The sequence below is a fragment of the Pinus tabuliformis genome, chromosome 7 (assembly GCF_031772625.1).
Source record: "Pinus tabuliformis cultivar Carrire ecotype Pingquan chromosome 7, CPIR1, whole genome shotgun sequence".
Taxonomy (NCBI): Eukaryota; Viridiplantae; Streptophyta; class Pinopsida; order Pinales; family Pinaceae; genus Pinus; species Pinus tabuliformis.
In genome coordinates this window covers 627,342,347-627,364,815 of record NC_142293.1, presented here as the reverse complement: position 1 = coordinate 627,364,815, position 22,469 = coordinate 627,342,347, and positions in this window count along the sequence as shown.

Below are 22,469 nucleotides of genomic sequence, written 5' to 3'. Positions count from 1 at the left end.
TATATAATTTATGGGTTATGATATAATAATATAAATATATAATTTATTCTAATAAAATTATTTTTTCAATTAAAATTTATTTTTTAATAAAAACTTATTTAATAAAAGTAATATAAAAAATTAATTAAATATATTATATAAAATTTTTAATTTTTAAAATATAAATAATTATAAAATTAAATCTCAATTTCAACGTCCAAATTTAATTTCTCTAAAATGCTTTATAAGATAAGTCCAGTTTTAATATTTAATCTAATATTCTCTTTTATCAATAACATCTTCATAAGCCCCACCAGCGTAAATGTCCATCAATCCCCTTCAAAATATATCATTCTTATATCTCCAAAACTCATGGTTCTAATTTCTCCACTAGTCATTCAAATACTTTTAATATTGGGTAAAACGACCTTTGTAGCCGAATTTCTCCACTAGTCATCCAAATACTTTTAATATCGGGGAAAACGAACTCTCTAGTCGATAATAACATCTAATTTAATTCCAGCTCATTCATTTCGAATCATACCCATAAAATTTAATGTGAAAAAAATAATTATACTAAGGAATTCATTAATATCTGAATTCTCTTAAATCAATATGTAGCACTAGGGGCATTATTCTTCTAAAACTTTGATAAGTTAAAAAATAATCTATCTGAGTAATTTTAGTAATTTTGTTTTGTAAAAATCAATACAATTTGATTAATAAATTGGATTGCAATCAGGGTTAACATACTTACAAGAGCCTTTTTCAAAAACACCGTACATTTATTTGCAACAAAGAATGATATTCAAATGCAATAAACATTGTTTGAGGTTCCTAAATCACTTTATTGCTTTTGTAGTCATGGTGTATAATCTCGTTTGAGGCTCCTATCTCACTTTATTTCTTTTTTTTAGTCATGGTGTATAATATCCAAATTTCACTATGAAAATCTCCATGGTCCCTTTCAACGAGATTTCATATATTCGTGGAATTTCATCGAATCATGTAGCCATTTGCACTAGTGGAATTACGCATAATAAAGAGATTGAAATATATATTAAAACTATGAAATATTTATGAAAATCTTTGATGTGAATTAACAATTTGTAAGTTATTGGGAATGATATTAAAAAAATAACTAACCATATTAAATCGTAAACATGTTATAATATTTGACAAAGTATATATTAAAGTTTAATTTAATTATAGAAAATTGTTATTAATAAAATATCATTTTGACTTTAACTGATATTTATTAAATTAAAAATTAAAATAAATAAATAATCATGTTAATTTTTATTTTGATTTTTTTGGATTTATTATTTTTAATATTTAATAAAATTAATATTAAAATTAATTTATATTAATAAAAAAATTAATTAAATTTTCCTCACTTGAAACGATTAGATTAAATTAGTTGTTAGATTATATGGTAATCCTTTGTATTTTTATTAAAAATTAATGAAGGCATTGCATAGAGAAAAAAATATTAAAATAAATGTTTTAGGAAGTGGGTTATTAATGCTTAATAAATTATTATTATTTATTAGAAGTTTAAAAGAGGTAAGGAATTATTTCATTTGCTTTAGAATTTGATTTTTGTATTTAAAGTTATTTAAAAAAAATATTTTAAAATTATTATAATTTTTATTAATATGAAATGTGGAAGATTGATATTTAAAAAAGTATTTTGAAATTGAGATTCTCAAAGAAAGTATTTATATTTTTTTAATATTTTAATTTTTTATCATTTTTTAATTTTTTATTACAACAAAATATCTTAAATTTAAATGGAATATAATAATTTTAATGATCATATTAGTTTAAAAAATGACACTCTTCTTGAATATCCCAATGACTTAAACTAAAATTTGGCATTTTTGTTAAATATATTTTCAATAAAATAAAATAAAAAACAATAACAATCAAACATAACATTTAAATATTAACTTTAGAAACCCTTAATTGGGAAAACAAACTAAATGTTTGTTACACCATTAAAGTTTATCATTATCTTATTTCATCTTTGACAGTATAATAGAGAAGATCCAATGGCATCCAAAACCCTAATCCATTGAATTAGATTAGATTTTTTTACCAAAACTACATTACAATGAATTGAAAATCCATTGGCCAATAACACTAGAAGCATACCAAAAAAATGAGAAAATAAATATTAGGGCTCTCATATTTTTTTGACAAGTTGAGATTCTACTCCTTTATCAAGTATATTACAAATTTCCAAGAGGTTATTCATCTCTGGCCTATCGCTCGTGAAACTGAACCAAAGACAACATAATCAATTGTTTGTCAAGTCCAAAGAAGCCAAAACCAAAACCATAAGGCAGTTGTCACATAGGTGGGAAAACTAGCTAAGAGTGAAGATTTTGAGTTTGAAATTACAGGGGCCAAAAAATCCAAAAAATCCAAAAAATCCAAAAAATCCCATACCCAAGGGTGACTAACGATAACTACATAGAAAAAGGAAACTAGAAAAAAAGAAAACCAAGCAACATAATGGAATTTACTAAAAGAACTTGGAAATCAAGTGGATAAGGATGTATCCAAGTCGATAGGATAGAAGGCATTCCTATTGGATGGTGGCACTATTGGGCTTGGAGGGGAGCCCAACTATAAGCACTACAAGATACCCTCAATGTCAATGAGAAGCTCTTTCAAATCATCAAACCTTCACATTACATTGTCCTTGGATTCTTTCCTTTACACCAATACTTTGGCCATCATAAGTTTTATGTGCCAATATTGGTCAACTCTATAAAGATAAGGATTTTTATTCCCTCTAGTGTCGGCTACATATGAGATTCAGGTAGCTAAATCCTTCAACACTTCTAGATTCGAGTTGCTTTTCCTCTCATCCTAAATAAGCACTTCAAATGCACTAATTACAACTCGTTCATCTGTTGGGGTATGTGTCTGATAAATTTGAGGAGAACTTCATCTCTAAACTACACCTTGTATTCTCCCATACTTACCCTTCCTCCCCCACCTCACCTTCAAGGTCCTCGTTGGGGATTCATCACTACAGGAGGTGGAAAATGTAAGATGGATGAAAGCAAGCCAAAGCTGACATTTGGAGAAAGTGGAGGCCCAAAGATGTGAGAAGAGCAAAAACTAAAGCCCTATGTGAATGGGTGAGAGAAATAAAAGGAACTTCCCCCAAACCTATTATGGGAGAGGGAAAGAGCAAGGCCTAGCGAAAACACTCCACCATCAAATGATGATTCAATAATTTATAGGCTAAAATCATGGTTGTCCTAATAAATATCCAAAGAGAAATTTCCAAAACATATAAGGTGAGTTTGTCGAGGAACTTGGTTGAAAAAATCCTTGCAATGAGTCTAGATACTTGTCCCACATGGATGCATTCATTGTGATATACTATGCAATGTTGTGGCTTGTGTTTTCGATACATTACATTAACTATTGACATGAGGGGCGTGTTAGTGGCAACCTTTGCACATGGCCTCAACTTTCCAACCAAAAGTCACCTCTCTTTGCTACGTTGGCACCTTGATCAAGGGATGAAGGCTCTCATATTAGTCTACATTACATGGGGTCAATTAGGCAAAAAACTATAACACATACTTAACAATTTAACTAGATTTCCTAGTTATAGCCAAGCTCTCAATGAGGACAAACCTACTTTTAAGAGAAGGACAAGATAAAAATGCATTGTCTTAGTTTTAACATTATAAGTTATAAAACACTTTTATATTTACTTTAACTTTCTCCAAACTTCTTGCCAAAAAACATAATAAATGTGACTAGAATAAATATATTTCTTCTTATCCCTAAACTAAAAGTTTATTAATTTATAACTATTCTCAAATTCATAATAAAATTTCCTATTTTATTTATTTCTTTCTTTCTTTATATTATAACTCAATAAATTTACTATCATATATATATATATATATATATATATATAGATATAACTTTTTATAAAAAATTAACATAATAAAAATTCTTTAATAAAATTAAAAAAGAAAAAAAAACTATTTATAAATTATTTTGATTTTGAAATGAGTTGTGGTTTTTGGGAAAGTGGTATTTGTAACACGTTTTACCTACCTCTTATCACAAATAAATAAATAAATAAAAATATAGATATATATTATTACGCATATAAACCAACTATCATTAACCATTTACTACCAAGATTTCCTATCATAACATAGTCATAATTCAATAATTTCATTCAGAACCAGACTCAATGATCAACTTAAAGGATTGAATTAATTCAATATAATGATTTCATTTAAGTCTTCGGCTTACTACACTTCTACCAGTACCAAGGAATTGATTTCGGCGTACTCACATCAACTTTACAGTAGATTATTTAATATAACCGGGTATAATTTTGTCCATGGTTGATGTGAGCAGGGTTCGAGGTTTACACCAACATTTAAAAACGATCCACGGTTGTTTGACAACCAGTCTAGCCTTACCATTTATCTACACGATCGCCTTGAATCCCACATAGGGGTTCTCATCAATGGTAGATCCGTGGGCAGAGGATCAGATAGAGGAGATCGTTTCGTGCCTATTGAGGTAAATAATTGACCTACGGGTTCTGTGCGATGTCCCTTATTACCTTCCCAGCAGCTCAGCGCTTTGTAACCCTGGCTTGCCTATTTGTTGGATCATACTCCCTCCTTCCACCACAGGTATGGTTGTATTCACAACTATCAAGTCTAAACATTATCATAGTTTCGCTCTTAGCTTCATGACTTGAATTGACAACTCCTAACTGCAGCTCCATGACTGTTTGGATGCTTTTGATTCCAGACAAAATGTTTGTCATTCTACCATCTCCTCCTTCATCAAGGGTGTCAGGCTTCTCCACTTGGGTTCAAGTAGCCAGGATGCACTGATTTTCCCAGAGGGTTTGCCATTTTTCCGCCTGTGGTAAGAGATTTTTGTTCTGGTTATTCGTTTTCTTTTCTTGTTGCTTTTCTACTGACTGTTTTATCTCATTTCACTACAGCGCTCTAGGATTAACCTAGATATTCTACCTCACAAATCGTTCTCGCAAGTTAGCCTACTACATGCTAGCCCTCACTGGTAATAACTTGTGTTTTAGAGTGGTTCTCATTTCATGACTTCCTAGTGCATTTTCCAACACCGCATAACCTTTTCTTATTTGTTCTGTCTTCGTATGGAAGAGGTTCAGGATTCCACCACCAATGTCTTTTAAGGAACGTCCATGGTGGTCGACTCTACCTATTGCTGCAACCATGAAACAAGTCATTTTTGTATTTAAGTTTACTTTGGGTTAATTACCGCCAAGTTATGCCAAGACTATCATCAGTCCATTCTTTTTGTTGTCTTTTGATTTGATGGTGTCGACCTGAGGGTTTAAAATTAGCTATACAGACTAGTATTTGTCTCTTACAAGAATTAGGCCTAACCATTTGTATATTTTCTTTTTTTTGAAGTTAGCCATTAGGCCAAGCATAGGTCATTGTATTTTCTTTTCTCTACATAGCTTTATAGGGGGCTACACTACAATGTTATTTTGTATCACCAAAGAGGTTTAAGCTATGCTTCATTCCTACTATTAACTGACATGTGTAATTAAGCATCTGGGTTTGTATGTATGACTTATATAAAGTACCGAGTCGAGGTCTATTACATTAGAAGCTCTATTTTCTTCTCACATTTTATTATTTCAAGCAAAGCAATTGCTACTCGGAAATGTGCTTTATCAAACTAATTAAACAGATTCTACCCGAGACATGCAAAACTGCTTTTCCTTAAGTTTAAAAGATGCTTTAGTTGATAACCTTTTACAATACTTTGCTTTTTCTCTAATTTAATGTTATATCAAAAATGCTTCTTTTCGTTGTCTGCATTTAGTTAGTTATATCAAAGGTTATTTGCTTTGCTTGTTCATAGGGTGAACAATGTACAGTTCTTCGACTGTGTACATTTTTTTTTTTATTTCATAGTTCATTTACATGAAAATTTGGGACTGATCTCTGGTCAGGCGCAGTTAGCCTCTAGGACTAACCCGCCACCTAGACTGCTAAATAACCGAATCTAACTAGGTTTTGTACGAGTATTTTCTCTTTCTTCAGGATCAATTCTTAATCTTTAAATAACTATTTGTTTACTGATAAATCATTTTACTTTTCTCTCGGGCATCTCTTTTATTCAATTTCACACCCATATTCTCATTTGATGGCCAATATAAAGTTACATTGATAATTTTCTTCCCAGAAATTTTCTGATAGAATGATATAAATTTCCCTTAAAATCAGAATTGCATCCATATTTTTTTAACACCAAGTACATTCCTTCCATAGTCTCATTAGAAACGTTTCATTGGGAAAAAGAGGAAACAACCTTGTACCTACCACTAGTCACTTCTTTCTTTATCATCATTAAACATCTCAGAAGATTCATAAGAGAAGGATTCTAAAGGAACTTAAGGAATATTTGCTACACATTCTAGATCTTCTTCTGCCTGTTCTTACCTGACTCTATACAATAACACCAATGACAATAAAGCTACTTACATTTTGGGTTCCACAGAAATCATAAGAACAATATTTCTATAGAATTAACCATTCCTCTTTTCTTCTTTTACTGTTTCAACAATCATAGAAATTAACAGAAATAAAATTACAGTACTTATCTGCATACTGACGGAAACTCTTAGATAATGACCACACCTCCCTTCCAATGAGAATGGATTAGCAACTAGTTCTCCCCCCGAGCTCTCCCAACTCCCAAATAGTGGTTACAGTGGAGAGTTTTCCTTTAAATCTTACTCAAGGCATCAAGATCTCACTTGACCCATCCTAAATGTATGTTTACCATAAAGTTTGAGTCTTCAACTGGTCTTTACCAGATCATGAACTTAGCTCTTAGGAAGCACATCACCTCGACCCATCTCTCTCTATTCTTGTTTTTTAAGAAAAATTCCAACCCCCTCTTTTCCTTGGATTCTTTTATTTAAATAAAATCCATTGGAATAAGGAGTAACTATTTCTTCCAATTGTATTGCGAGTTAGTGATCAGGTGCTAAAAATTAGGCTTAAAACTCAAAGTTTCAAAATCTTAATAAACGTAGCTTCAGATTGAAGAGATCATTATTCTGATTCCAACGATGTGAACGACACTCGAATCTGAGCTCGTATGAATAATTTAGAGCAAGTCAAAGTTGATGTTTGACTAGGAGAGATGGCAATAAATGATGTGGCAAGGCCCATCAGCGAATTGGGAAGTGCCAAGTGGAAAGCCTCCATTCACCCCCTTATTTCACAAATCACATATCGTAGGCAGTTCGTGTTAAGAATCGACCCCAAGAAAGGTCATGGTTGCAATGCAATAAATCACAATCGCACTTCGTAACAGGGATGGCATTGCAGAAATCGACCCCCAGTGTACCCAAGTTACAATGCGCTAATCGCAATCGCACACCACAGAATTCAGAGTCCCACTTTTTGTTACCCCTCGGTTCTCCACCTATTGTGATTTGCGAAAGGATCCCAGATGCGACGCGACTAAGGGTTACAGTTAATAGTATGTCAGATACGCCATATCACAATCGCATGTCGCCCCATGCCACGTTCACAGACCATAAGACTGTCGGTTATCCATCGATAACAATTTGTGATGGAGTTGTTGGAACCGTCGCCTTAACAGCTGGACCTAACCACCTTGTATGTGACCACTCGACCTTAACCGCGAGATAGGCAGGAAAGTTGGCGGGACTGCCAATTTCGGCAAAATTGCCATAATCAACTCCAAATAATGAATTTAACTGGTAGTTAGCCAGATTTGGAGAAGAAAATTGTAGAAAGACTAGCAGAAGTCATAACTAAGGCAATTTTCCACCAAATTGGATGGAAAAAGAAGCTATATAGCCATTTTTGGACATTCTAGACTGATTGGAGCAGGTTTTAGAAGCATTTGAGCATTGTAAACACAAAGTTTTACACTTTTGAGCATAATAGAGAGACCCAAGCCATTGGAAGCTAGACCAAAGAGACATAGCCCAGGAGGGCTGAGCTCCTTTATCATGTGCTTGTTGTAATGTGTTTTTGATGATGTTATGGACATGTTTATGTTGTTGTTCAGTTTCTTGTTTATGTTAAATTGCTCATAAAATTAACATAAAAACTCTTCATTTCCCTTGCAAAAATTCATGAATCCTTAAGCACAATGAGAGAATTTTGTTTATAATCTGAGGAGGATCTTAGCACTGTAATATAATATTCTAAATTAGATCAATTTGGTATTAGAGATTACTAGGTTTTCTTTGTGAAAGAAGGATTTGATTGTTTTCAAGTTTATGTCATGCTTACAAGGTTAAAACTCAAAAGAGGTGAACGAAAGCTGGTTGGAAGCCCTGAAGTTGGGTAAAGGGGAGGTAGAGAAAGGTTTCCACAGTCTCCAACACTAGTTCAACCTCGAGTTGTAGTTGAGACTCTAGAGGTCATGTCTCATGAAGGAGGACCTACAAACATGACAGAAGATGAGAAGACCTTCAGAAATGATTTCTTTGGCATGATAGAGATGGTGAAGGTCCTCTATGAAGAGAGGAATGCCAGGTTGCAAGGGGAAAGTTCCAAACCCCCCAAAGGAGAAGGTTCTTCAGGTAATGGAAAAGGAGGTAATGGAAATGGAGACAAACCTCTAGCCTCTCCACCATCTTCTTCGTCTTCTTCTTCACAACCATCCTCACCCTTTTGCACTAACACAACCCTTGCTCATACTCATCATCATACTTCAAAAGGAACTGGTAAATCCCCTTTTTTAAAACTTGATGTTAAATTTGAGTTGCCCATGTATAATGGTGAAGTGAATTTAGTTCAGCTTGATAATTGGATTTTTCAGTTGGAGATATATTGCAGGATTCAAAACCCTCAAGAGGATGACATAAAGATTCAGTTAGCTTCCTTGAGAATGGAGGGTGCAACACTAGTATAGTGGGAATCAAAGATCCAAGAGGAGATTAAAAAACATGGTAAGATATCAATTTCTTAGAATGATTTAATTGCTACAATCAAAACAAAATTCTACCCTCCAGCTTATATGCAAAAAGCCATCATGAATTGGAAAAACTTTAGACAACTTAAAGGTCAAAATGTGCAAGATTATACCAAAGAATTCAGAAAATGGTCTTTGATGTTAGTGTAGATTTGCAATCATAGGACACATTGCTGAAGTACATAGAGGGTTTACCCAATTACCTTAGGCATAATATCTTAATGTTTAATCCCAATATTCTAGATGATGTGTTTGTGCAAGCCACTCATATTGAGGTAAGAGGGAAAAACACCCCAGAAGAAGGTAGTAAAAATCCATTTAAGAGTAAAGGAAAGGAAAAGGATTTCAAAGGGAAGGCAAATAAAAATGCGTCTATCAAAAAAGAAGGAGAGAAAATTACATGCAAAAATTGTTCCATAGAGGGTCACGATGAATCTCATTTTCGGAAGCTTCATCCTGAAATGGGGCCAAAGAAAAACAACAACAAGGGAAAACAGAAAGCAACTACAACCACTCGATAGGATTTGGGATCCAATTCAGGTGATGAAACTAAAATCATAGCCATGGGGTTAAAAGGAAAAGAATCCATTGCTAGCACTAGCTCTTCAAACTCACAAAATGAAACTCCAAACAAAAAGAGGAGAATAGAATTTTTTCACATAAGGGTGATATAAAAACACAACAAGATTGTTACGCTTTTCAATAGTGGCTCTCAAACCAATCGTATCTCTAAAAACATTGTCAAAAGTTTAAATTTGGAAACCATTCTAGAGCATAAACCATATCCACTTGGATGGGTGTGTGACAATGCGCAATTGCAGGTTACAAGAAAGTGTAAACTAAAATTTTCCATTACTGCAAATTTCATAGATGAAGTGGAGCTTGATGTTGTGTCGTTAGATATCTGTGGCATAGTTTTGGGGAGCCTGTACCTTTATGACAGAAAATCTATCTTCCATAGGAATGAAAACAAATATCAATTATTCAAAGGTGGAGTAGAATATATTGTGAGAGCTCATAGCAAGAAAATAAATATTTCGCTTGTAAATGTAGGGAAGATGAAAAGACTAGTGAATTCGAGCAATAATTTTGTGCTTCTAATGATCAAACCCAAGGATGATATTGAAAATGAAGTTTTTAAGGTTGTGATTTGAATTTGAAATCTGAATTGGTTGACACAGTTAACCAATATGACAAGACGTTTTAGGAACCAAATGGATTACCGCTTAAGAGAGGAATCCAACATGAGATATAGTTGTAGCAAGATTGTCCTCTTCCTAACATTAGCATGTATAGGATGTCAGTGATGGAAAGTGAAAAAACTAAGAAGCAAATTCAAGAGTTTTTAAACAAAGGGATCATTAGACCATCTCCCTCGTTGTGTGGTTCACCTATTGTCCTGCTGCCAAAGAACGATGGAACATGGCGTATGTGTGTGAAATTTCGTGTATTGAACAAAATTACGGTAAATAACCATTACCCACTTCCCAGGATAGATGATTTACTTGATCAACTGAAAGATGAAAATTATTTTACTAAGTTGGGCTTAAGAAGTGGCTACCATCAAATTAGAATAGTTGAAGGAGACATTTGGAAGACAATATTCAAAACAAAACAGTGTTTGTTTGAATGGCTACTTATGTCGTTTGGTTTATGTAATGCTCTCGCTACATTCATGTGTGTGATGAATGATGTATTGAGGTCATTTCTTGATGAGTTTGTCATAGAATACTTAGATGACATATTAATTTTCAGTAAATCTCGTGATGAACATGGCATGCATGTAATAAAAGTATTTGCTGTCATGAAAAAGAACAGTTGTATCTTAATATTTCAAAGTGCTAATTTGGAAAAACTTCTTTACTTTACTTGGGTCATATTGTTGGAGGAGGTGAGTTGAAAATAGATCCCTCCAAGGTTGACATCATTGTGAATTGTCTAAGGCCCAAGACAATTAAAGAGGTAAGAATTTTTTTGGGAGCAACCCAATATTAGACGAAATTCATTGCTAGTTTCTCTCTTATAGTAGCTCCTTTGCATGCATTGACAAGTGTGAAAAAGGTTTTTCAGTGGGAAGGAAAAAAGAAAAAGGCCTTTGATGCATTGAAGGAAAAGATCAGTACATATCCAATACTCGCACTTCCATAATTAAGACAGTCATTTGAGATTCAGATTGATGCTAGTGATTACGCTATGAATGCAGTCCTCATGCAACATGGTAAGCCTATATGTTTTCATTCGGAAACTTTTAATGGTGCAGTGATTAACTATCCTACATATGATAAGGAAATGTATGCATTAGTGCAAAGTGTGAAAAAATGGAAAGACTACTTGATGGGTAAGGAAACAGTTATTCACACTGATCATCAACCATTGCAATACCTGCAATCACAATCAAAGTTGCAAAAATCAAGGCACGTCCTATGGATGGGTTTTCTTCAAAAATTCCATTTGGTAATCAGGTATAAGAAAGGTATCTACAACAAAGTTGTTGATATGCTTTCTAGGCCTCTTGTTAGTGCAGCTACTTTACTCAAGCATAATTCTGTTTTACATGAAAGCTATATTGAGCAATATGCATCAGATAATGACTTTCAAGATGGTTATGCAAGATTGAGTCAATGTAACGAAGTAGAGGAATTGGATTATCATTTGCATGATAACTTATTGTACCATCTTGGCAAGCTTTGTATTCCATAGGGATAAGGAGTTAACATCATAAGAGAGGCACATCCTTCTCTTATTGCTAGTCATTTCAGTGTAAGTAAGATGGTGGCACATCTACAGAGGTGTAAGTAAGCCTAGCAATAGGAAGTTAGGATTGTACACACCACTTTTGTTTCCTACACAAGGAAAATTTTAAGGATAGAATTTTTTTTTGAAGTTTAGAAACATTGGCGAATCTCACTAATCCCTAATATGCGAACTATAAAATGTTTATTGATATAAATGTAAAATTATTCAAATTTATAATGATTTTATATATAGCCTCTATATAATGTTGGTGATTTTTAAGGTAAAATAATTTTATATTCTAAAATTTGGGCGAATCATCTTTTATAAAATTGGAAATTAGCGAATCTTTTTTGTGGAAAAATCATGGAAAATTAGCCCACTGGGCGAACATTAGCCCCTAAAATTTTCCATGTTCCTACACGACCGTGGGAGAGTGTTTCTATGGATTTCATAGGAGGTCTTCCATTGTCAAAAAGAGGTCATGATTATTTGTATGTAGTTGTGGATAGGTTCAGCAAAATGTGTATTTTGAGGCCATATGAAAAGCAAGTTACAACTGAACGAACTGCTCAGTTGTTCTTTCAGAATGTTTGGGTGCATTTTGGATTTCCCACATCTATTGTTAGTGATTGAAATTCTCACTTTGTTGGCAAGTTTTGGTCAGGCTTGTGGGGATTCATGGACACCAAATTGAAAAATAATACAACATTTCAACCACAAACAGATTGTCAAGCAGAAGTGGTGAACATAACAGTGATAGATCTTCATCGTGGGTATTGCAGCAAGCATCCTAAGTTGTGGGATGAACATTTGCACTATAGTCAGCATGCTTACAACCGAGCTAAGCACTGTTCAACTCAAACTTCGCCATTTGAGGAATGCTTGAGATACTTGCTTAAATCTCCTTTGGATTTTATTTTTGGCAAAGATATTTCTATTGAAGGTCAAAGTGACGTAGACAAAGCAAGAAATTTCATTCAACAAATCCAATTAGTACACCAAAAGGTTCAAGAACAGCTTGAGAAAATCCAAGGAAAGTACAAAGAAAGGCACGACAAGCATCATCAAGATCACAAGTTCCAAGTTGGTGATGAAGTTTGGCTTCACATTAACAAAAAGAGGCTCCAAGTAGAATGTAAAAAGCTAAAACCAATTAGATATGTTTGATTCAAAATTTAGGAAAATATTGGTAACAATGACTTTAGGTTGGATTTTCCTTCATATATGCAAATTTATGTTGTTGTTAATGTTGAGAATTCAAGGTTGAATGAGCCTCCTTTGATTGAAGACCAGGGAGAGAATAGTCAAATTCCATTTATTGAAGAATTTTCTCCAGAATTCCTTGATGAGATTCAGCAAGACACTATACTTGACAGAAGAATAAGGACATAAAAAAGGGGAAGTATGGATTATCTTTGAATGGGGATCAAGGGTACAAATCCTTTAAAAGCCAAATGGATAGAGATTGGAAAGGTGAGGGAACTATATCCTCACCTATTAGATAATTGAGAGTGATCCTTTTGGGGTCCAAAAGGCTTCTAGTGGGAAGGAGTGATCAGGTGCTCAAAATTAGGCTCGAAACTCAAAGTGTCAGAATCTTTATAAACTTAGCTTCAAATCTAAGAGTTCGTTATTTTGATTCCAATGGTGTGAACGACACTCGAATCCGAGCTCATATTAATAAGTTAGAGCAAGTCAAAGTTCAGGTTCGACTTGGACAAAGGGCAGGAAAAGATGATGTGGCAAGGCCCTTCAGCGAACGAGAAAGCACCAAGTGGAAAGCTCCCATTGGCCCCCACATTTCGCAAATCACATATCGCAGGTGGGTCATGTTATAGAATCGGTCCCAAGAAAGGTCAAGGATGCGATGCAATAAATCGCAATCGCACTCCACAACAGGGAAGGCATTGCAAAAATTAGCCCCCAGCATAGCCAGGTTGCGATGTGATAGTCGCAATCATAGATCACAATCGCACACCACAAAAGGTAGAGTCCCACATTATGTTACTTATCAGTGCTCCGCCAATTTCAATTTGCAAAAGGATCCTGGATGCGATGTGACTAAGGGTTACAACTAATAGTACCAACGAGTCCGCCATATCGCAATCACATGTCACCCCATGCTGTGTTCACAGACCATAAGAACATCAGTTCTCCACGATAACGACTTGTGATGGAGTTTCTAGAACCATCGCCTTAACCGCCGGACCTAACCACCTTGTATGTGACCACACGGCGTTAACCGCAAGATAGACGGGAAAGTTGGTGGGATCATCAATTTCAATAGAACTACCAGAATCAACTCTAGATAATGAATTTAGCTGGTAGTTAGCCAGATTTGGAGGAGAAAATTGTGGAAAGACTGGTAGAAGTCATAATTAAGACAATTTTCCACCAAATTGGATGCAAAAAGAGGCTATATAGCCATTTTTGGACATTTTAGATTAATTGGAGCAGGTTTCAGAAGCATTTGAGCATTGTAAACACATATGTTTACACTTTTGAGCATAATAGAGAGGCCCAAGCCATTGGAAGCTAGAGCAAGGAGATTTAGCCTAGGAGGGGTGAACTCCTTTATCATGTGCTTATTGTAATGTGTTTTTAATTATGGTCAGTACATGTTTATGTTGTTGTTTAGTTTCTTATTTATGTTAAATTTATCATAAAATTAACATAAAAACCCTTCGTTTCACATGGAAAAATTCATGAATCCTCAAGCACAATGAAATCATTTTGTTTATAATCTAAGGAGGATCTTAACACTACAATCTAATATTCTAAATTAGATCAGTTAGGAAGTCTTGTGGTCATCCATGAGTTTCCCTTTCCTTGGATAACAACACATTCTTGTAAATCCTAATAATTTCTTCTAAACAAGAATTAAAAATTATTTCCTAACTTAATCAGGCATTTGACTAACCAAACAATCTATCAACCTACATAAGAGGTAATTACTTAAAAATTTAAAATTGTTTGTAAAAGACAGAAATAAAACCAAGGTAACTGGGGGTGTTACATCTCCCCCCCCTTATGTGCAACATTGTCATAGGTGTTCTCCTAGTCCTGAAGCAAAATAGGATAAGCTTGTCACATAAAGCCTTCATCTTCCCAAGTAGCTTCATCTGGGCTAAAGTGCTTCCATTGCACTTTAACTTGGATGATAGCTCGCTTCGAGAGCATTATTTCTCTGTGTTCTAGAATACGCCTCGAACATGTACTGTTCTACCTGCACATCCCGCGAATTAATGATATGCCTAGGGTCATAAATATATATTTTGAGTAGTGATACATGAAACACATTATGAATTCATAGGTGGCCTGACAGAGAAAGCTGGTAAGCTACAGGCCCTATCCTTTCCAGAATTTGGAAGGATCCACAATAGCAAGGAGCTAGCTTTGCACATCCTCCCCCCCCCCCATCTTAAGGAAATTTTACTAGGCTTTACTCTCGCGTATACATGATCACCCACATGAAACTCTCTAGGTTCTCTTTTTTTTAGCGTAAGATTTATGCCTATCATGGGAAGCTTTTAAATTCTGGCACACCTTCTTGATTATTTGTTCCATTTCTTTCAGCATGTCAGGTCCTAGATTTAATTTGTCTTTAGGACTACTCCAGTTCGTTGCACTTATGCACTTCTTCCCATACAGTACTTCGAATGGAATCATTTTGAGGGATTCATGATAGCTATTGTTATAGGAAAATTATACTAAGTGGAGGTATTCTCCCCATTTTGTAGGTTGTTGCATCACATACATCCATAGCATGTCTTCTAATACTTGGTTCACTCATTTAGTCTTCCCATCCATATGTGGGTGATAGGCAGTACTGAATTGAATCTGAGTTCCCAAAGCTACAAACAAATCTTTCCAGAATGCAAAGGTGAACTTAACATCTCTATCAGACATTACTACTTTAGGCAGCCCATGTAATCTAAAGATCTCCTTCATAAATATATAATCAATTTCTATACTTTTATAAGTAGATTTAAAAGGAATAACATGGGTTGTTTTGCTTAATATGTCCACCACCACCATAATGGAATAATTTTTCCTTCTCGATCTAGGCAATCCGATTATGAAATCCAATGTAATTGTATCCCATTTCCATTCGGGAATAGGAAGTGGGTGAAGTAAACTAGTCGGGTGTTGATATTCTACTTCATATTGCTGACATTCTAAGCATTTAGCTAGGTATTCTACAATATATTTCCGCATTCTTGGCCAAAAATAATTTCTTTCAATCACAGAAAACAAATTCTGATAGCTTGGATGTGGCATATATGGACTTCTGTGAAATTCATCCAGCATATATTGCTTGATAGCTTTTTGATTTGGCACAAAAATTCTTCCTCTGAAGGTCAACATTTGATCACGGTTTATACCATAGTCACTTTGTTTTCCTGAATCTATTATTTGTTTTTATTGCTTCCAAACGAATTCATATTCAGAAAACTTCATAGCAACTTCTTTAATTTGACTTAAGAGCTTACTTTCCACCTTGTTGAACGAGATCTCATAGATTTGATGCAAATTTCTGCTTAAGGCATCCGCAACTAAATTCTCCTTTCCCTTCAAGTTCTTAATATCAAAATAAAATTTGCTTAGGAAATATATCAATCTTGCCTGCCGTGCGTTTAAGTTTGGTTTTTTGAAGAAATTAGTCAATACTATGATTTGTCATTAGAAGAAATTTCTTTCCCTATAGGTAATGTCACCATGTTTTCAAGGTGTGGACTATGGCTGTCAGTTCTAAATCATAAGCTGAATACTTTTGCTCGTGATCCTTAAGCTTTCAGGATTCATAGGCTATCACTCTCCCTTCCTGCATTAACATGCCCTGTTAGGCCCTTATACTACTAGTGTAACCCCTTATCATTATTAGTACAACCCCCTTATTATATTGTTGTACCCATATAGTCCCCATATTGTTATTATTGTGCCCCATAGAAGCCCACTATTGTTATTATTGTGCCCTTACATTATTATTGTTATGTCGGCTCTGATTATATTATGACCCCTTAGACTCCTATATATGGAAAGAAGGTCTTGTCATTTGTATCATCCAAGAATTGTTCATTTGTGTAATGTAAAGGAGGTTGCCCCCTCGAATAGACTGAATTCTAAGGTGTTCATCTATATTTTCTATCCTTTTGTGAGCTGGTTTCATAACATTTGGTATTAGAGCTTTGGATTCTAGGGTTTCACTGCTCCAAATAGGTCATCGTGGTATTTTCACTATAACTTTTTTTTGCGATGTTTCAGAAGCTAAAACAAAAACCCTTTTGATAAGAAGTCTTGCTGAACCACACATCCAAATTTCAGATCTTGTCTCGCTATATTTTCATATATATGATTTGAGGAAGTTAGGGTTTTTGCAGACTCCCGAATTACAACCTAAACAGGTGACCTTGGGAAAATCGTCATAACATTCTCTTTGAGAAACAAATTGAAATTTCGTAAGAAGTTGTAGAAAGTGGATAGACTATAGTTTTCTGTGCATAGTTTTCATATCTGAAGGTCGAAACAGTGACACGTGGCACATTGTACAAGTTCGCTCTACTAAATCATTATATAATCAAGTCATCTTAGGAGATTGGGCAAACTCTTTCTTGGAGAATCAAATTCTAATCAGACTTTCAGGCTTAGAAAGAGGACTCATAGGGCTACTACAGGTCATGATTTCAGAACTTAAAGATCCGAAAGTACAGAGTTACAGTCATTTCAAGATCGAGCTCCTAAAGTCAAGAAAAATCGAGATGAGGAAGTTTGATGGCAAGGATCTAGTAAATTGGATACTACAGATAGAGAAATATTTTGATCTACATGGTGTACCACTGTTACAAAAGGTATATATTGCATCTTCATATTTAGAACAAGATCAATTTTTATGGTATAAAGGGCTTTGTTCTCGTAAACAACTTGTTACATGGTCAATTTTCACGGAGGAAATTATAGCACATTATGAGGATACAAAGAGCAACACCTTCTTTAGAGCAGCACCACAACAATTAGAAGGAAAAAGAGAAAAAGGACTCTGTTACAAAATGGAAAGGAAAATTATGGCAACAAGGAAGTCTACCGCTCACTACAATAAAGATGGAAGTGTTGTTTCTTCTATCCTTCCACAAGCTACAAGGGTTACACCAAAACAATTCTAAGAACAAAGAGAAAAAGGGCTTTGTTACAATTGTAATAGCAAATGCACTAAAGGTCATAAGTGTGCTGAGAAGAAATTATTTTACATAGGTTATGAAGAGGAGGAAGAAAAGGATCAAGAAACATCCAAAGAAGAGAAGATACACCAGGAACCAACCTCAGAGAAAGAAGAAATGGATCCAACCATATCTTGTAAAGCATTGGAAATAATTACCACTCCTCAAACTCTCAAGATAGAAACACATATCAAGAAGACAAAGGTTCAAGAAGTGAAAGATCACATCAAGAAAGAAGAAATGAATCCGACGATATCTTGTAATGCATTGGCCAAAATTACCACTCCTTAAACTATCAATATAAAAGGACATATCAAGAAGAAAAATGTTTAAGAAGTGAAATATCACATCGAGCATCAAGAAATGAACCCAACAATATCTTGTAATGCATTGGAAGAAATTCCCACTCCTAAGACTCTCAAGATAGAAGGACATATCAAAAAGAAAAAGGTTCAAGAAGTGAAAGATCACAATGAGAAAGAAGAAATGAATCCAACCATATCTTGTAATGCATTGGCCGGAATTACCACTCCTCAAACTATCAAGATAGAAGGACATATCAAGAATAAAAAGGTTCAAGCAATGAGAGATCACATTGAGCATCAACAACAAGTTCTCCAACTTTTAAATGATAACTCCACTTTGGTGCAAAATCAAATGAAACAACAGGTAGATCAACATCACAATGAAAAAAAATTTGATGTAGGTGATTGAGTATTTTTACGGCTACATCTCAAGCAAGCTATTTATGAGAAGGAAATGTTGGCAATACTACATGCATTTAAGAAATACGACCTTACCCAATGGGAAGACACTTCAAGGTAAAAATGGATCATGATAGAGTTAAATAATTTTTAGAACAAATATTATCTTTAGAAGAACAGAAAAAATGGGTCACAAATATGTTCGATTATGACTTTGACATCATCTACAAAAAAGGGAAGCAAAATTTTGTTGCAGATGCATTCTCAAGAAAGGATGAGGACGTGGAAGCATTGTTTTGTGCTATTTCTATTATCCAACTAGATTTGATAAATGAAATAGGGTATGAATGGAATAAGGATGAAGAAGTGTGGCCACTCATTCAAAAGTTGTAGAAGATCCCAATTCAAACAATATTTCCAGAACTTGAAGATGAAGGAAAAATCATATTGGAACTTGGAGCAGTCACAGAAATAAGAACCTGGCAGCTACGAAATCAATCAATTTCAAAGTATATCATTAGGTGGAAGAACTTACCCATTGAAGATTCCACATGGGATGAAAATAATTTTATATAGAAGCATCAAGAACTACTCAAGCATTGGGGACAACACTTTTTTAAGGAGAGGAGCATGTTAGGCCCCTATACTACTAGTGTATCCCCTTATTGTTATTAGTACAACCCCCTTATTATATTGTTGTACCCATGTAGTCCCCATATTGTTATTATTGTGCCCCATAGAAACCCACTATTGTTATTATTGTGCCCTTACATTATTATTGTTATGTCAGCTCTGATTATATTATGACCCCTTAGACTCCTATATATAGAAAGGAGGTCTTGTCATTTGTATCATCCAAGAATTGTTCATTTGTGTAATGTAAAGGAGGTTTCCCCCTCGAAGAGGCTGAATTCTAAGGCGTTCATCTATCTTTTCTATCTTTTTATGAGTTGGTTTCATAACACACCCCCAACCCCTTCTTGACAAGCATTCATGCATACAGTAAACTCCTTCTAAGTATATGTTATTCCCAGTACAGGGGTTATGGTTAGTAACTATTTCAGTAGTTCAAAACTTCATTGGCATTCATCTGTCTAATGAAAATCCCTTCCCTTTTTTGTAAAGAAGTGATAGGGTACGCAATTTTTGAAAACCCCTTTATGAATCATCAGTAGTAACTGGCCAAGCCCATGAAAGATCTAATATCAGTTACATTTTTAGGGACCGTCCAATTCATGATGGTCCTAATCTTCTCAGGATCTACTGTTATACCCTCTGATGATATAATGTGGCCTAAATATTGGATCTGATTTTTATAAAAATCACATTTGTTGTATTTGGCGTACAACTAGTTTTATCATAAGACTTGAAGTACTATACAGAGGTGTTCCTTGTGTTCCTTCAAATTTTTATAATAAATCAGTATATCATCGATAAATATTAAAACAAATTTATCCAGATAAGGGTGGAAGATGTGATTCATCAGACTCATAAAGTTTGTTGGATCATTGGTGAGTCCTAAAGGAAATACAATAAACTCGTAATTCCCATAATGCATTCTAAACATTGTCCTCAAAATATCTTCTTCTTTTACTCTAATCTGATGATAACTTGACCGCAAGTCTATCTTGGAGAAAATAGTGGCTCCTTTCACTTGGTGAAACAAATCATCTATCCTTGGCAATGGGTACTTATTCTTGATAGTCAACTTATTAAGTTGTCGGTAATCAATAAATAGTTGTAATGTGCCATCTTTTTTCTTACAAACAACATAGGTGCCCCCCATGGTAACACGCTTGGGCGAATGTAGCCTTTATCCAACAGTTCTTGCAGTTGCATCTTGAGTTTGGTTAATTTAGGTATACTCATACAATAAGGAGCTTTCAACACTAGGGCATCCCCCGTTATCAATTCTATAGTGAAGTCAATAGCCCTTTTTGGAGCTAACCTTCGTATCTCCTCAAGGAAAACATCTGCAAATTCCTGAGTAACAGGTATGTCCCTTAAAGTAGTTGTTTTATCTTTGGAGTTGGTATAACCAACTTGGACAACATACACCTGAAAACCTTTTGGAATATGTTTACTTAACTAATTAGCTATAATATGACGTAGTTTAATAGTTTTTCAAGTTCCCTGAATTTCTTGTCTAATAACTTCTTTAGAGAGGTAATTTATAGTCTTGTCTTTACAATTAATGATTGACCAATGTTTTTCTAACCAATCCATTCCGATGAGTACATCATATGACCCTAAAGGTAACATGTTTAAGTTTACCCTTACTGGTTGTTTAGTTATTTCTAACATGTAGTTTTCTACCTCAGATGAAACCCTACGCCTAGCCCTAGTGGCAAGCTAGACCAGAGAAGGGGTTTTAAACTTGGCAGAGTTCAAGTGACATAATTCAACTATCTTAGGGCTAACATAACTCAAACTTTCTCCTCGGTCAATGATAATGGATACATGATGATTAGCAATCTTATCTTCGAATTCCACCATGGAAAGCTAATACTCGACTTGATTGTCCTCCAAGGTTGCATTTATTCGAGGAATGCTTCTCGCCAAATGTCCAATTGTGGAAGCTTCCTAAAAATTTTCTACTTGCCCAGCTCTAATACGGTGGGGGAAATTTTTGTAATAATGGGGTCCTCCACAACCCCAAAATTGCACTGGTGGCTTTTGCTGCTGACTACCCTCAGGTTTGCTGGAGGCTTTTGTAGCTCGAATTTCAACAGGTTTCCTTGGCTTCATCTGGTTTTTCCCTGGAACTCCATTTTGTGGTTTCCTTAACATATTTATGGAATTTCCAGGTTTTGCATTTTTAAGACTGAATGCATTCTTATGTCCTTTTTTAACTATCTAGCCTTTTCTACCTTCTCCTTTTTGGTTCATTTGTTGATAGCAGATTCTGGCCTTTCATATAGCTTCATCCATGGTTTTTGGACAGTCAAATTCTATTCTCTCCTTCATAAAATCTGGTAAACTGCTAACAAATCGTTGCACCTTAGCTTTGTCCTCACGTATATAAGGTACATACCATAATAGCGACGTGAATTTGGTCATGAAATCATCCATGGTTTGCTACCACAATCTAAGATCATGGAATTCTTTGGATTTTTCATCATAAAATCGTTGAGTGAGGTATCTATTCTTGAAATGTTTTTGAAATTGCTCTCATGTAACTTCTTATTCGTCAACTCCCTGTACCATCGTGACTCCTCCCACCACAAGGTTGCTTTTCCTTGTAGCTGGAAAATGGCGAGTCTAGCCTTTAGGTTATCTTCATATTCATAGATCTAAAAGTACTTGTTCATGTTGATTAACCAGGCCTCAACAGTTTCTTCCTTTTCTTCATCAAACATCCAAGGTTTAATCTTTTTAAATTCTCCCAGTAATTCGATCTTTTGTCTCTACAACCTTTACCACCTGAAACATTTTCTAACCCTTCTTCATTATCTAGCCTAAATATTCTGCTCATTGTTGGTGTTCTTTGTTCCTATTTTCCTCCTCCCGACTAGGAGTTGGGTTCCTTTGGTTCTGTTTGTTAGAAAGACTCTTCAATATTCTTTCTTGTTCAAGTCTTAATCTTTCATTATCTTCCCTCAAATTTTCCATCTCATATCAAAGTTGTTTCACAGTTTCTAGTAGCATTGCATCTGTATTACTGTGGGTGCCTTCTCCCAACTACACCCACACCCCCAGATTAGTTCCCATAGGTGGCGTGAATTTTATTCCAGTGGCCACCCTTCACGATGGTGTAGACGTCACTCCTCTGCGTATACACTGTTGTCCTCTGTGAAACACAAATGTTTTG